At 41.9% G+C, this 14,119-nt stretch overlaps 1 protein-coding gene across 5 annotated transcripts in view; it reads left to right on the top strand.

Annotated features, from left to right (window-relative positions):
- Ndst3 (N-deacetylase and N-sulfotransferase 3) overlaps positions 1 to 14,119 on the top strand; it is a 165,936-nt gene that overhangs the window by 113,355 nt on the left and 38,462 nt on the right. Inside the window, exon 7 of one of the 5 annotated variants that reach the window (XM_039102096.2) lies at positions 1 to 14,119. This exon is cut by the window's left edge and continues 22,243 nt beyond it. The exons of the other annotated variants lie outside the window; for them this stretch is intronic. The gene's annotated coding sequence lies outside the window, so the exon portion shown is untranslated. 5 annotated transcript variants of the gene reach the window in all.

Genomic DNA, 14,119 nt, shown 5'->3' with positions numbered 1-14,119 from the left:
TTTTGTTTCTACTTGGTTGATTTCAGCTCTGAGTTTGATTATTTCCTGCCTTCTACTCCTCCTGGGTGTATTTGCTTCTTTTTGTTCTAGAGCTTTTAGGTGTGCTGTCAAGCTGCTGATATATGCTCTCTCCTATTTCTTTCTGCAGGCACTCAGAGCTATGAGTTTTCCTCTTAGCACAGTTTTCATTGTTTCCCATAAGTATGTTGTACCTTCATTTTCATTAAATTCTAAGAAGTCTTTAATTTCTTTCTTTATTTCTTCCTTGACCAGGTTATCATTGAGTAGAGCATTGTTCAACTTCCATGTATATGTGGAAGCCCATATATACACCGACTTTAGCCCGTGGTGGTCTGATAGGACGCATGGGATTACTTCTGTCTTTCTGTATATGTTGAGGCCTGTTTTTTGACCAATTGTATAGTCAGTTTTGGAGAAAGTACCATGAGGTGGTGAGAAGAAGGTATATCCTTTTGTTTTAGGATAGAATGTTCTATAAATATCTGTTAAGTCCACTCGGTTCTTGATTTCTCTTAGTCTGTCTATGTCTCTGTTTAATTTCTGTTTCCATGATCTGTCCATTGATGAGAGTGGTGTGTTGAAATCTCCTACTATTATTGTGAGAGGTGCAATGTGTGCTTTGAGCTTTAGTAAGGTTTCTTTTATGTATGTAGGTGCCCTTGCATTTGGAGCATAGATATTTAGGATTGAGAGTATAAATGAGCATTTTTCAGCACTGGACAGCCTCCCCTCCATGAGAAGGGAAACAGAAAATAAAATTGTGCTTTTTTATGTTCTATTAGCTCTAGGAAAATGTCATCGAGAATGTTCAAACTAGGCCAGGCATGGTGGTATATTCCTTCATTCCTAGTACTCAAAAAGCAGAGGCAGGAGGATCTCTGTGAGTTTAAGGTTAGCCTTTTGGGACTGGGTTTCCTCCCATAGTGAGTTGCAGGACTTCAAACATCAAGGACTTTGTACAGAGTCCTGGCCTCAGAAAAAAATAAATGGAAAGAAGAGAAAAGAAGAGGAGAGGAGGCGGGAGGGGAAGGGAGGGGAGGTGAGGAGAAGGGAGAAAGGAAGGAATGAAAGGAAGGAAGGAGGAAGGAAGGAAGGAAGGAAGGAAGGAAAGAAAGAAAGAAAGAAAGAAAGAAAGAAAGAAAGAAAATTTCAAACTTCTTTTGACTACTAATTTTGGGGAAATAAATTTTCTATTTAGTATATCCTGAACATGGTTTTTCTTTCTTCATTTCCTCCCTGATTCTCCACACTCATACAACTACATACTTTCTTTATCTCTCTTTTTAGAATAAAGGAAGGATCAGAAAAGAAAAAGACGAAAATAAGCGTGAGAAACACAGAGATACACACCATTAAAATAGAAAATTGAAAACTATGATACACAAGCAAAGGAAAATTAGCTAAAATTCACCCAAATGAAGCATTGTGAAAAAACACACATGCACACACACACACAGAGAGAGAGAGAGAGAGAGAGAGAGAGAGAGAGAGAAATGCACACACACACACACACACACACACACACACACACACATTTTTAAAATGGCATTGATACATTTTTGTGTTGGCCACCTAGTTCCAGGCACAGGACCTCCCTTAAGTGTGACTTATGCATGCACTGAGATTCTGTTGGAGAAAGCTAATGTTTTTCTTCTCGAGAGGCTGGCAATCAGGATAGCTTCTGGGTTAAGAATGTAAGCTTTAGGAAAGCCTTCCTAGCACTCAGACTTTTGTGTGGGATGTTAGGTATTCATCTATTGACATTCTTCTACATGCAGCTGTCCAGTTTGACCAGCACCATCTGTTGAGGATGCTGCCTTTTTCCAGTGCATATGTCTGGCTTCTTTGTCAAAAGCCAGATGTCTGTCTATAGGTGTATGCACTTATGTCTGAGTCCTCAATTTGCTTCCTAGGTAGGAAGTGTTTCTTGGCATCGGGGACTCACATGAAGTAATTGAGGATGAGCCAGGGCTGAGAGGGGTCCATAGGAGAGAAGAAAGTTGGGTCCACTCCAAGGTTTGTCAGAGTCCCCTGAGAATGAAGGTAGAATGGGAAGGCAGGCCCCTGCAAACAGGCTGCTACAAGGGCCAGGAATGAGACCAGAAAACTGTAATGGAGGACCATTCATCCCACATTATGGTGGTAAAGCCAGTGGGTTGTAGAACAAGATGGTAAAAAATTTTATCAACCTTCATCATTTGACATTAAAACATGGGCCTGACCTCATTTTTGAATTCCGGTCTGTCAGATACAGCAGTATCTGTCAGCATTAGAGATGCCTGGGCTCATTGAATAATCCATACAGCAGCGTGCTGCCTAATTTTATGAGTCATTGAGAGGAGGGAGCCTATTGAGAGATCTATAAGATCAGGCTATAGAAGCCTGACAGTGGGGGCACACCCTTTAATCCCAGCACGTGGAGGGCAGAGACAGATGGATCTTTCCCATTCATAGGGGCCAGCCTGGTTTGCAGAGTGAGTTTCAAGACAGCCAGGGCTGTCTCACAAACCCCATCTTATAAAAACAAACAAAATCAAGCTATAGGAAAGTCAGTAGGGTATTTTCTTAATTGGTGATTGATATGGGAGGGCCTAGTACATTATGGGTGGTGCCATCCCAGGGATGACAGTTCTGGCTTCTGTAAGAAAGCAGCTTACAACCCATGAGGAGCAAGCTATAAAGCAGCACCCTTCCATGGCCTCTGCATCAGCTCCTGCCTCTAGTTTCCTGCCCCTTTTGAGCTCCTGTCCTATATATCTTCCTTCGGTGATGAATGGTGATGTGAAAGTGTAATCCAATTAAAGCTTTTCCTCTCCAAGTCACTTTTGGTTATGATGTTTCCTCATAGCGATAGTATATGTTGCAATTTGAGATAAACGGACTCAGTATATAGCCACATATGTTAACAGAGAGATGCAGAGGCTCAGGCGAGACCTATAGTACTGAATGCTAGCAGATTGAGAGAAACTGGCAGTGAAGCATGAGGATGTGTGTATGTGGAGATACAGAAAATCTCAAAGCTGTGAAAATAAAAGGGAGGGTACAGTTAACATGTATGGTTTTCTTACACTTCTATCCTTGTAGTTACAGACTTAAACAGAGAATGCCTCCACATAACTGCTTTGACAAAATATTTCTAGAACACATGTGTGACACAGGGTTGATAGTAGAGAAAAATTGTAATTAGATTTTACAAGAGGAATTTCTGGAAAACCACATAGTGACCAGTGCTGTGCCACAGTAAGGCATGCGTCAGAGGACAGCAGGTTGGCACGCTTCATACACGATGAGAATGAAGGCATCGTCTGTATGATGACCACAGCCTTCCAGTTTTACAGCTGGGGTGCTTCTTACCTGAAGGTTATGCCTGACCCAACATCCCACATGTTGTATCTGAGTAAACAGAAAACAAGCACAAAGTTGGATTTAGAGAATAGCCGAAAGGTATTCCTCCCCCATTTCCTTCCTACCTCAATTTGTTAGGCAAAGTTTCCCATGAATGGATGGCATTTCCCAGTCATGAGTATTTAATGAAACTATGTATTTCAAGCTGTACAGTACTTTCAGAATTCCCATGTGTTTAAGGTCTGATGATGATGATGATGATGGTGGTGATGGTGATGGTGATGATGATGATGGTGGTGATGGTGATGATGATGGTGGTGATGGTGATGGTGATGATAATGATGGTGGTGATGGTGATGGTGATGATGATGATGGTGGTGATGGTGATGATGATGATGAAGCAACAAAACATTTTCGAAATTTTTCTGTAGACCAGGCTGTTTTGCACTTTAATCAAGACAAATCTAAATTTCGGTTTTATAACATCAAGTTCCTTGGTTCTCTTCTCAGCAGGTCGTATACTGTGGAAGGGCTGCTCACTTTACCAGGAGTTAGAGACCCCTGTTGTCTTGATCACTGTTCCACCTCTGTAAAGAGACACTGTGACCATGGCAACTCTCATAGTAGGAAGCACTGAATTGGTGCTTGCTTACTGTTTCAGAGGGTTAGGCCGTTAGCATCATGGTGTGGAGCATGGTGCTGGAGAAGGAGCTGAGATTTCTACCTACGGATCCATAGAAGCCAGAAGAGAGAGACGCTGCCCCTCCCCCACCCCAGTGACACTTCCTCCAACAAGACCACACCTAATCCTTCTCAAGTAGTCCCACTTCTGGTGACTAACAATCAAATATATGAACCTATAGGGGACAAATTTAGTCAAACCACCATACCTATGATGACATTTTCCCGGTACTGCAGAACAATAGCTTGTCTTACCTGCAGCAAATGACATTGCTGCTGACTCACAAAATTTAAGCTTTTGAATCTTTTGTTCCTTCTACATTTTACACAGCTTCATGCTGACCAGACTCTCGATATGATCTACAAAGAACGTACAAAGAACTATACAAAGAACCTAAGAAGTTAGACTCCAGAGAACCAAATAACCCTATTAAAAAATGGGGTTCAGAGCTAAACAAAGAATTCACAGCTGAGGAATGCCGAATGGCTGAGAAGCAACTAAAGAAATGTTCAACATCCTTAGTCATCAGGGAAATGCAAATCAAAACAACCCTGAGATTCCACCTCACACCAGTGAGAATGGCTAAGATCAAAGACTCAGGTGACAGCAGATGCTGGCGAGGATGTGGAGAAAGAGGAACACTCCTCCATTGTTGGTGGGATTGCAAGCTGATACTTTGCACTCTGCACTCTGGAAATCAGTCTGGGGGTTCCTCACAAAACTGGAAATAGTACTACCTGAGGACCCAGCTATACTATTCCTGGGCATGTACCCAAAAGAATAAAAGTGTGTTTCAACTGGAAGTTACATGCAGTTTGTGTGGGAGCAACCCATCACCAGTTCCTTCTTGTAAAGGTTGGGTTGTTTCATGGACGTCTAGCAGGTGTATTTTCTGTGTTCTTCTCTTTGCTGTCATTAAAGTATTTACTCTACATAAAGAAACGAAATTCTGAACTAACTTGGAACTTCCATGGCTTCTCATAAAACACTGGATTAAAGGAGCTATCTTAAAACAAGAAATAGATAGATAGATAGATAGATAGATAGATAGATAGATAGATAGATAGATAGATAGATAGGATGTTGTTTTAAATAATCAGAAACGTAGCAAGCACAGCAAAGGAAACAATTCCATGAAGAAAGATCCTTCGCCAGTGTGAACATGATGGGAAATTAATGTCTAATGAAGAACTCGATAAGTTAAACAACAAAACAACTCCATAAGTATCCAGTCAGTAAGTAGGCCAATGAATTAGAGAGCTCTCAAAAGTAGAAATACTAGTGACCAATCAATACACACACAAAAATAAATGCTGTACAACTGTGGATATCCGAGAAATGCTAGTAAAAAACTGCAGTGTGAGTCTCTCACCCTCATCAGAAGGGCTGCCTAGTGGGATATAAAACATCCACTCAAGATCTCCTGTGGAGGTTCCTCACAAAACTCAAAATGAAATTTAGCTATAGCATCTATAATTAAATATATTATTTTTGTGTTCATTTAAAAAAATAGTAGTAAGCTCTTGCTCTTCCCCACTTTGTCCCCATTCCCTTCCTCCCTCCCCACTCCATAATGCTCATGGCCAGCCTCTACTCTTCTACTTTTCTACTTTCTCTCTCTCTGCCTTTCTCTGCCCCTAGTACCCTCTTAACTCCCTTCCCCATGTTCTGAATAAACTCTATTCTATACTTAAAAAAAAGTAGTAAATAAATAAAGCAAAAACTTTAGCAGGGACACCCCACCTTTTGAATGTGTAGTACTGTTTTTTTTTAATTCACCAAATAAATCAACAAGTTCGATGTGTCGTTTCCCCTAGCAAGTAGGATTCAGTCCTATAAGCTATTGTGTGAACTGAAGCCTCCCGTCAGTGAGCTCAGTCTTTGTGATTGCTAAAATTCAATTCATTCCAAAGTCAGGTTTTCAGGCAGTTACTTTTTTAAAATATTTTTTCATCTACCAAGTCTCTGAAGTTAAATTAGACACATCCTCAAACATTTAATTCAATTTCCCCTCTCTATTTCCATTATGCTGTGGGGGCAGTGTTCTACAACTAAGGAGACAAAAAATGTTTTCTGCAGAATAAAGACATTTTCATTGCAAAGCTGAGCAGCCCATTTGTGGTATGTATCCGGCTGCATAAGAAAGGATTTCTTCTAATTAATCGTTTCTAAAAGCTGTCATCTGCCGTAACTGCGTTCATTATTCTGTCACTGAAAGTCTAATGGTACAAGATCAGCTGTGTCTCTTCTCTAAATAGCTGAAGGAGGGGCTTTCAGAATAATGAGAGACATCGAACAACACAAGCCACGGACACAGTGCGAACCTTAATTGAAAATCGGTGGTGTAAGCATTAGAGCTACTGCGGGAAGTGTCACCATTTGTTCTGAAGCTGAGGCAAGAGCAGTGCATTCCGGTGACTTGACTTCTCTTATCCAGAGGACACAGTCGCCCATCAGTCATTAGCTTGTAACCAAAGGGCTGAAGTTGCGGTTCTGACTGCAGAGCCAGAAAAATTAAGCCAGTTAATGGCGAAGAAGACAACACGTCAAGCCAAATTGCTTTAAATGACATTGACCTCACCCCTGTACCTTCAACACCTGTCCCTAATTGAGAGCAATTGATTTGCCCTCATGGCTCTTTTTTTTTTTTAAAGCTTGTCAGTTCTCAAATTCAAAATGGTAAGGCCAATCTGGAAATCGTTCTGAGGTTATTAAATGATGAGTAAGGAGTGAGATGCAGGGCAAATATTAAAGCAGAACTCAGTGAATGTAAACCTTTGCAATCAAAGTCGCATCTGTTTGATGCCATTGGAAGAAATAAAAAGGAATGGAAATGGCTTCAACATAAAACAGTTAGGATAACACAAAACATGGGTTCTGACCAGGTTCTCAAAATTCTCTTATCATTTGCCAGTTGTCTTTTCTTCTCTCTTACCTGCGTAACCCCAATGAGAGTGACCAGAAACTTCAGTAAGCAAGAGAAAAGGTTGAATCGTCACTGACTGGTGCTTACTTTTTGTGCCTGGTGCTTGCATAGCGCCATCCACACTATTAAAGGAAGAGAGACTACATTCAACGATGTAGACTTCAATTCTATTCAGCAAACACCAGCTGCCTATTACACAATTCAATTTTTAAATATCTCTTTAACTAGTCAGTGAAGGCTAGAATATAGTCATTGATCTTAGTGAATTCATGTTTCACAATGAGAATCTATAACTATTAAAGGCAATATACTGCAATCATTCTCAAAAGAAGTCACGAAATCCAGTGGGGATGCAAAATGTGAATGAAGTGGAAGCATGAGAGGATATATCCTATCCGGAGGAATACGTCAGATGCACAAATGCAGACATACATTCTCTGAGGTGGAAAACAAAAGGCAATAAGTGGGAAGATGAGAAGGAAGGGCTTAGTGGATTCTTGAAGGACAAAGGGTGTGACCTGTAAGGTTTAGAGACCACGTGGCTATTCTACACTAAGATGTACTACATCTGTAATATACTGTACCAGATTTTGAAAACCTGGTATTAAGAGTACAGAACACTGCAGGCCCAAACATTTGATGTATGTGTCTAGTTAAGAAGCCAATAGAGCAAAGCTACCATCAGTAATTAAGATTGAATGTTTCAAAATCAGAATAAAACTGTCTCATTGCTGAAGGACTCTGAATTGCCCTTAGATCACCAAATCAAATTGATGCTTGTGTCATTGTTATCCCCCCATACCCCTTACTCAGCAGGAACATCAGGACCAGAGCCTGATCAGAGAACTCTTGGTCCTGGGAAAACTCACAAAGGGGGGCCATCATCTCAACACCCACCATGTGACACAGGTTTATATGGGATCTGCTGATAAGCCACTCATTGTCAATCTTTCTAAGTCTGGACTGTGTGGAGGAACTTTAATCCAACAACATGGCTGCTCTGGCAAGGAATCATGGCCAACGACTTATAGGTCTATGTGATCGGGTTAGAATGCAGACACACCCTGGATTATAGTATGACCCGGCTAGAATACAGGTATGTCCTTAGTATACACCTTTAATCCCCTCCAAAAAAAATGAAAGTAATGTTAGTTTATAAAAGGAAGTAAACCGGGGTTGGGGATTTAGCTCAGTGGTAGAGCGCTTACCTAGGAAGCGCAAGGCCCTGGGTTCGGTCCCCAGCTCCGAAAAAAAGAACCAAAAAAAAAAAAAAAAAAAGGAAGTAAACCATGTTTGAAAGTGACATCTAATTGAGGAGCAGACAAAGTGGCAAATCAGAGAAAGATTTGACAGAATAAGTCAGAAATCGGGTACACTCAATTCTCAAGAGAACAAATATGAAATAGTGCAAATTTAAGAGATCAGGGCAGAGAGAGAGAGAGAGAGAGAGAGCGAGAATAGAAGGAGGAGAAGGAAAAGGAGGAAGAAGTCTTACCAGGACATTTTACAGAGACAGGTTGCAGATGAAAACAGAACAAGCCAAAGAATGAGAAGTAATCAGAAGATCAGAACAGATTGCCCGAGTTAGTTTGAGGCTGAGGAGAGCAATTTAGACAGAAGCTAAGAGAACCAAGATTGACTCAGTCAGCATGGAGAGGAGTTTGAGCCAGAAAAGCTGAATTGAACCAGCCAGCCAGTGTTCAGGAAAGCTGGAAAGAGTGACTTTATTAGGTAGCACATCTCAGAGGCTGAAACATTTTAGGCCTAGGTTAGCAGATAGAGGCTAAAAGTGGAAGCCTTCATGGTCTGGGATTGTACAGAGGCTAGAAGCTTCCAGGCCTGAGTCTAGGGATAGTACATAGAAAGAAATGTTCTGGGCTCAACCCAAGCCATGTATTTGCAGTTTGGGTATGGCTCTCATCTCATCCCTCCCTTTCTATAATGTTCTGAAAGGCATCCCTCAGCAGAAGAGGATTGTAAATGTTAAGATTAATTGAAAGAAAAATTAATGATGCAAGACATGCCATGTAGACACTTAGATGTTCCCATGCGGGATTTAGGAGAAAGATACAGATGGGAGGAGCTTGAAATTAGTGAATCAACATGGTGATTCCATGTGGACCTCCATGCTGGAGGCGTTCCACAGAGATCTCTGGTCTGGCTAGGTGAGCAGGTTCAAGTGAAAGGGAGAGAACTCAGGCAGGGAGGTGGGACGGCTTTCTGCCACCTCCACTGCTGGAGCTGCTCCTCCTTCATTCCTGCTGCTGCTGTGGGTCAGGCTGAGCCAGCAGGGGACTGACGAGCCAGTGATGGGTGCAGGGGAGCTTCTGTAGGTGATTTGGGGAGAGCAGATCTCTTCCCCAAGCGGCAGTGTTACAGTTCTTAGGACAAAAGCTCTCAGAAGATGGAGTGATTCGTGCACAACTTTAATCCTTCTAAATAGGATTCTTAAAAACAGTTTTGGCATGAATATGGCTGTGGCAGCAGGTACTTCCTGTTCGTTTGGTCTGAGAGATTGCGAATCCCTCGTCTACACATTTTGGGGCGTGGTCCTGCTTCTATGCAACTGATCTGTCTTGAGCCGATGTGACCTGTGGAGGGGGGTCTCGGGGTGTTGCCCTAAGTGACTGATCTGTCTCAAACCTCTCTACAGGAAGTTCTTGGGGGCTGTAGCTATGTGAGATGGGCCTGATCTCCTAGGAGACCGGAAATGTTCCTGCCATCCCATAGAGTCTCCAGGGATTCGACCTGTCTCCACCAGGAATCAGGGTACCTTTCACAGCCTGCCACCCCACAATTCAACCTAGAGACGCAGCAGAAAAAGACCAAAGCTCAGAGAAACAGCCGTTCCATACAGGCAACAAAGAGGAGCTAGTTAAGGTGAGCTATGAAGAAGTAAGAGAAAACACTGGTAAAAGTTAGAGAAAAAAAAAATAACTGAAGCATCATCAAGAGCTTCAAATGAACCTGGAGTGGAGATTACCAAGTGCTGGTACCTGAGAGGCCACCATTCAAAAGACATGATCCTTTGGAAGGTAAGATGGAAACCCAAAAATAACGATGGTGGATGAAGAATGACATCCATGTCCTTCTTCAAAACACTTGCCTAGAAAGAATGGTGTGTGGAAACCAAGAGAGTTCAAGAAGGAGCTCTCAATGGGAGAGTTTCCAAGATGTTTTCGGGTTATAGAAGAGGACCAATAGATAGAGCTAAAAATACAGGAAACTGATAAACAGTAGGTTATAAGGTCTCACAGTGTTTAGATACAGAAGGGATGGAAGTCAATGAGAAATATACTAGTCTTGAATGAGAAACAATATGTGGATTCCCCCTGTAGATATGGAAGAGAGGGGGCATTTCAAAAATGTTAATGAGAAGCGTTGAGATTTGAGTTCTTGCTTGCTGATTTGGCCTCCTGACATTTTAGAATGGTTAGACATAGAGAGTAAAAACTGAGTCAAAGGCCCCAAGAGGAATCCAAGTTTGAAATCACTGCTAAATGGAATGGAAGAATAACATCACAGAAATGAACAGAAAAGAGTATCCAGTGATACTCAAGTGAGGGTGGAGATCATCTCCACAGTCAGGAGCTCTTGCAGCACAATCATGAGGACCTGATTTTACACCGCTGACACCCACAAAACAAGTCGTGAAAGGTTGGGTCTCAAGACAAAGAGAGAACACTCAAGGTTGCAGACTGCCAGTGTGATGGTTTGCATAAGTTTGGCCCAGAGAGTAGCACTACTAGAATGTATGGCCTTGTGGGAGGAAGTGTGTCACTGTGGGGGTGGGGTTGGAGACCCTCCTTCTAGCTGCCTGGGGATGCTCTCAGTCTGTTCCTGGCTTCCTTCGGGTGAAGATGTAGAACTCAGCTTCTCCTGCACCATCCCTGCCTGGATGCTGCGATGCTGCCATGCTCCCGCCTTGATGATAATGAATGGACTGAACCTCTGAACCTGTAAGCCAGCCCCAAATATATGTTGTCCTTTATAAAATGTTCATTGGTCATGGTGTCTGTTCACCCTAACTAGGACAGCCAGCATAGCCAAAAAAGTGCAAGCTTTCATTCCAAAGAGAGATCCTGCCTCTGTGGCAGAAGGAGGTGGAGAGTGACAGAGAAAACTCAGTGCCCTCCTCTGGTCACCATATACTCCTCAGTCTACATACCCTGTGGACACATCACTTACACACACAAGAAGTGTTTGGGCTGCCAGACAGAGGAGTCGGCAAGTAAAAACACTTGTTCCAAGACTGAGGAACAGAATTCAATCCCAGTTAATTAAATAACTTTAAGAAGACAAGGAAAGGGAGGATTGGGACCATACAATGACATGCTAATGGTAGCTGCCATTTTGTTTTCCCCAATGCTATACTGAAATATCTCTATGTCAGAGGGAAATAAATGAGAGAACTGCTTCCAAGTCTCAGAGTGACAGGTCAGTGACAAAGATGACTTAAGAAGCTGTGAATGAATGCCAAGAGGGAAGTTCAAGTCATTGGCCGTAGAATCTTGCCTGGTAGAAGAGATTCAAAGATGGATGCAGAAAAAGGAGTCTTGAGAGATGTCAGATCTGCGCTGGTGAGCTGCTGGAACACTGTTATAAATAAGAAACGATGTTTCTTCAAACTAGCAGGAGCATTGATGGCTACAGTCCTATAAATAGATACTACTTGCTATGCAATTGCTATGCAACAGGCTGTGCTTCGAGTTTCTGTGTGACTGTGATGACAACTGTAAGGTCGGTGTTACTCATGGTACTTGTTCTAGATATGATCTCCAGAATTGAACATTTCTCCAGGATCTCAGAGCCACAGTCCCTTACATAATAGGTAGGGCCAAGCTACAGACGTAAAGATATTGCGTATCAGCAAAGGAAACATGAAAATGTCCAGGAAGAAAATAAGTGGAGAGGAACATGCCACAGTAGGGTGAGAGGAGAAAATGTGTGATGTCAAGTTAGAGGAAACAAGAATAAATCCTTGAGGGAACTATTTTATTTAATTTATTTGGCTTGTTTTTTTTTTTTTTTTTTTTTTTTTTTTGGAGCTGAGGACCGAACTCAGGGCCTTGCTCTTACTAGGCAAGCGCTCTACCACTGAGCTAAATCCCCAACCCCTGGCTTGTGTTTTTTTTAAAGATTTTTTCCATTCTGTATTAATGGAATGATTCTGTAATAATAATTCTGTAATAACGTAACGACTCTTAATTTGGTGGTCTTATATATAATTTCAAGACCATTTGATATTGGATGGTCAGTTGTGGAGACTTTCCCTGGGGAAGATTTCTCTCACTCTCAGTATTCCTTCCTTGTCTGTAGCTCTTTGTCTAGAGGTTGGAATCCTTGAGACTCCAGACTTCTATGTTAGTCTGTCTGTTAGAGTTACCCTTGTTTAGCTTTTATGTGGCCATGTTTTTGAGACTTCGTGGTGTAGCTTCCCTGACATTTCTAGAAGACACAGTTCCCCTAACCTTTCCGCACTCTCCCTCAAGGATCCCTGAGCCTTAGGTCTAGGAAGAATGCTGTTGATGGATCCGTTAGGGCTAGGTACGGTGTGATCATTTGTTCTCTGCTTTTTAATCAATCGTGGTTTTCTATAATAATCTCTATATTTTAAAAATAGACTAGAGCTACACTTACCTCTAGGTATGAGGATAAATATTTAGAATGCAGTTAGGAATTGTGCTGTTTTGGTAATGTGATGGTTGTAGGTTCTCCTCCAAGGTCCATTACATCACTATCCCGGTCAATCTGCTGTATTTCCAGTGCTGAGCATGATTGCTTCCCATTTGGGTGATCTTTAAGCTGACAGTCACCACTAAGACGTGAGTGCCACTGTTGCCCCTGTACAGTCATCGTGCCATGTTGATGATAGCTGTTGATATCTATAGACATAATAGCTTCTTTGGATATTGGTTGCTTCACTCTTTGGAAGCTTGCGTGGTGCTAGTACCATGAAAGCTTTCAGGAAGGAAGCGTTCATGTCAGATCCAGTTAGGATTCTCTAAGTCCTGTGTCCGAAGTGAGTGGTGTCTTCAGCAATTGGGACTTATCTTCCACCTCTGAAAGACGACCAGAGGCAATAGCTAGCCTTCTGACCAAATGTATTCTCTTTATAGGTCTGTTCTCACCAATCCTATTGCTTGTTGCATATAACTTGTAACTAAACCAATAAAAACAATTGGAGAGGATACTTGTTTGGCAAAAGATGTGTGATATTCATTTCTGAGAGAACATTATGATTCATTAAAAAATACTTTTAATAGAAATCGAAGTGTTTTATATTCTGATAAATTTCACTCCCTTTTGCCTTCTATTTCTCTAAGTGCAAAATAAACTCCAGGCTGGAGTCCAAAATCTAAAAGGGCCTCTCTTTCCTTGCATTGTACTTTGTATTATGTTAGGTTGGCACACAAGAAATGGAGTTGAAAATCTAAGAGATGTGCTATGTTTGCAGATTAAGAAGTTTTTCTCTTATAAGGTATCTGTGTTGGTGATGTTTTGTTTTGTTTTGTTTTGTTTTGTTTTGTTTCTGTCAACTTGGCACAAGCTAAAGGTATCTGGAAAGAGGAGCCTCCATTGAAAAAAAATGCCTACATCAGAGTGTAGGCAAGTCTGTGGGACATTTTCTTCATTAATAATTGATACAGGAGGGACCAGATCCCCATGGGGGGGGGGGTTCCACCCCTGGGCAAGTGGTCCTGGGAGGTGTCAAAAAGCAACCTGAGCAAGCCAGAGGAAGCAGACAAATTAGCATCACCCCTCTATGCAGGCTGCTTCGTTCCTGCCTGAGTTCCTGCCCTGGTTTCCCTCAGATGCAATGTGGTCTGAGAGTTGTAAGACGAAGTAAAGCCTTCACTTTCCAAACCTAACGAAGACAGGGCTCCATTCGGTGCTTTATAGATATTGCCTCAGTTCTTTCACATGACATCACTAACTAGCTCATAGCTCATTTCGGATAGCCTGTCTTTATCAATACTGGTGTCATTTTGTTATCTGTAGCTGTGCAAGTAAAAAGGTAGGTATCCTGCTTTCTGTGATTGAATAACGAACTTGGGTGCATTAGAGTTAGAGTACAGTACCACAGCACCTCTGTGTCTCACTTTCTATCCAGCGCAGACACAATTCAGGGAGGTGCAACATAA

This window comes from Rattus norvegicus, chromosome 2 (genome assembly GCF_036323735.1).
Source record: "Rattus norvegicus strain BN/NHsdMcwi chromosome 2, GRCr8, whole genome shotgun sequence".
NCBI lineage: Eukaryota > Metazoa > Chordata > Mammalia > Rodentia > Muridae > Rattus > Rattus norvegicus.
This window is presented reverse-complemented; position numbering and strand designations above follow the sequence as displayed.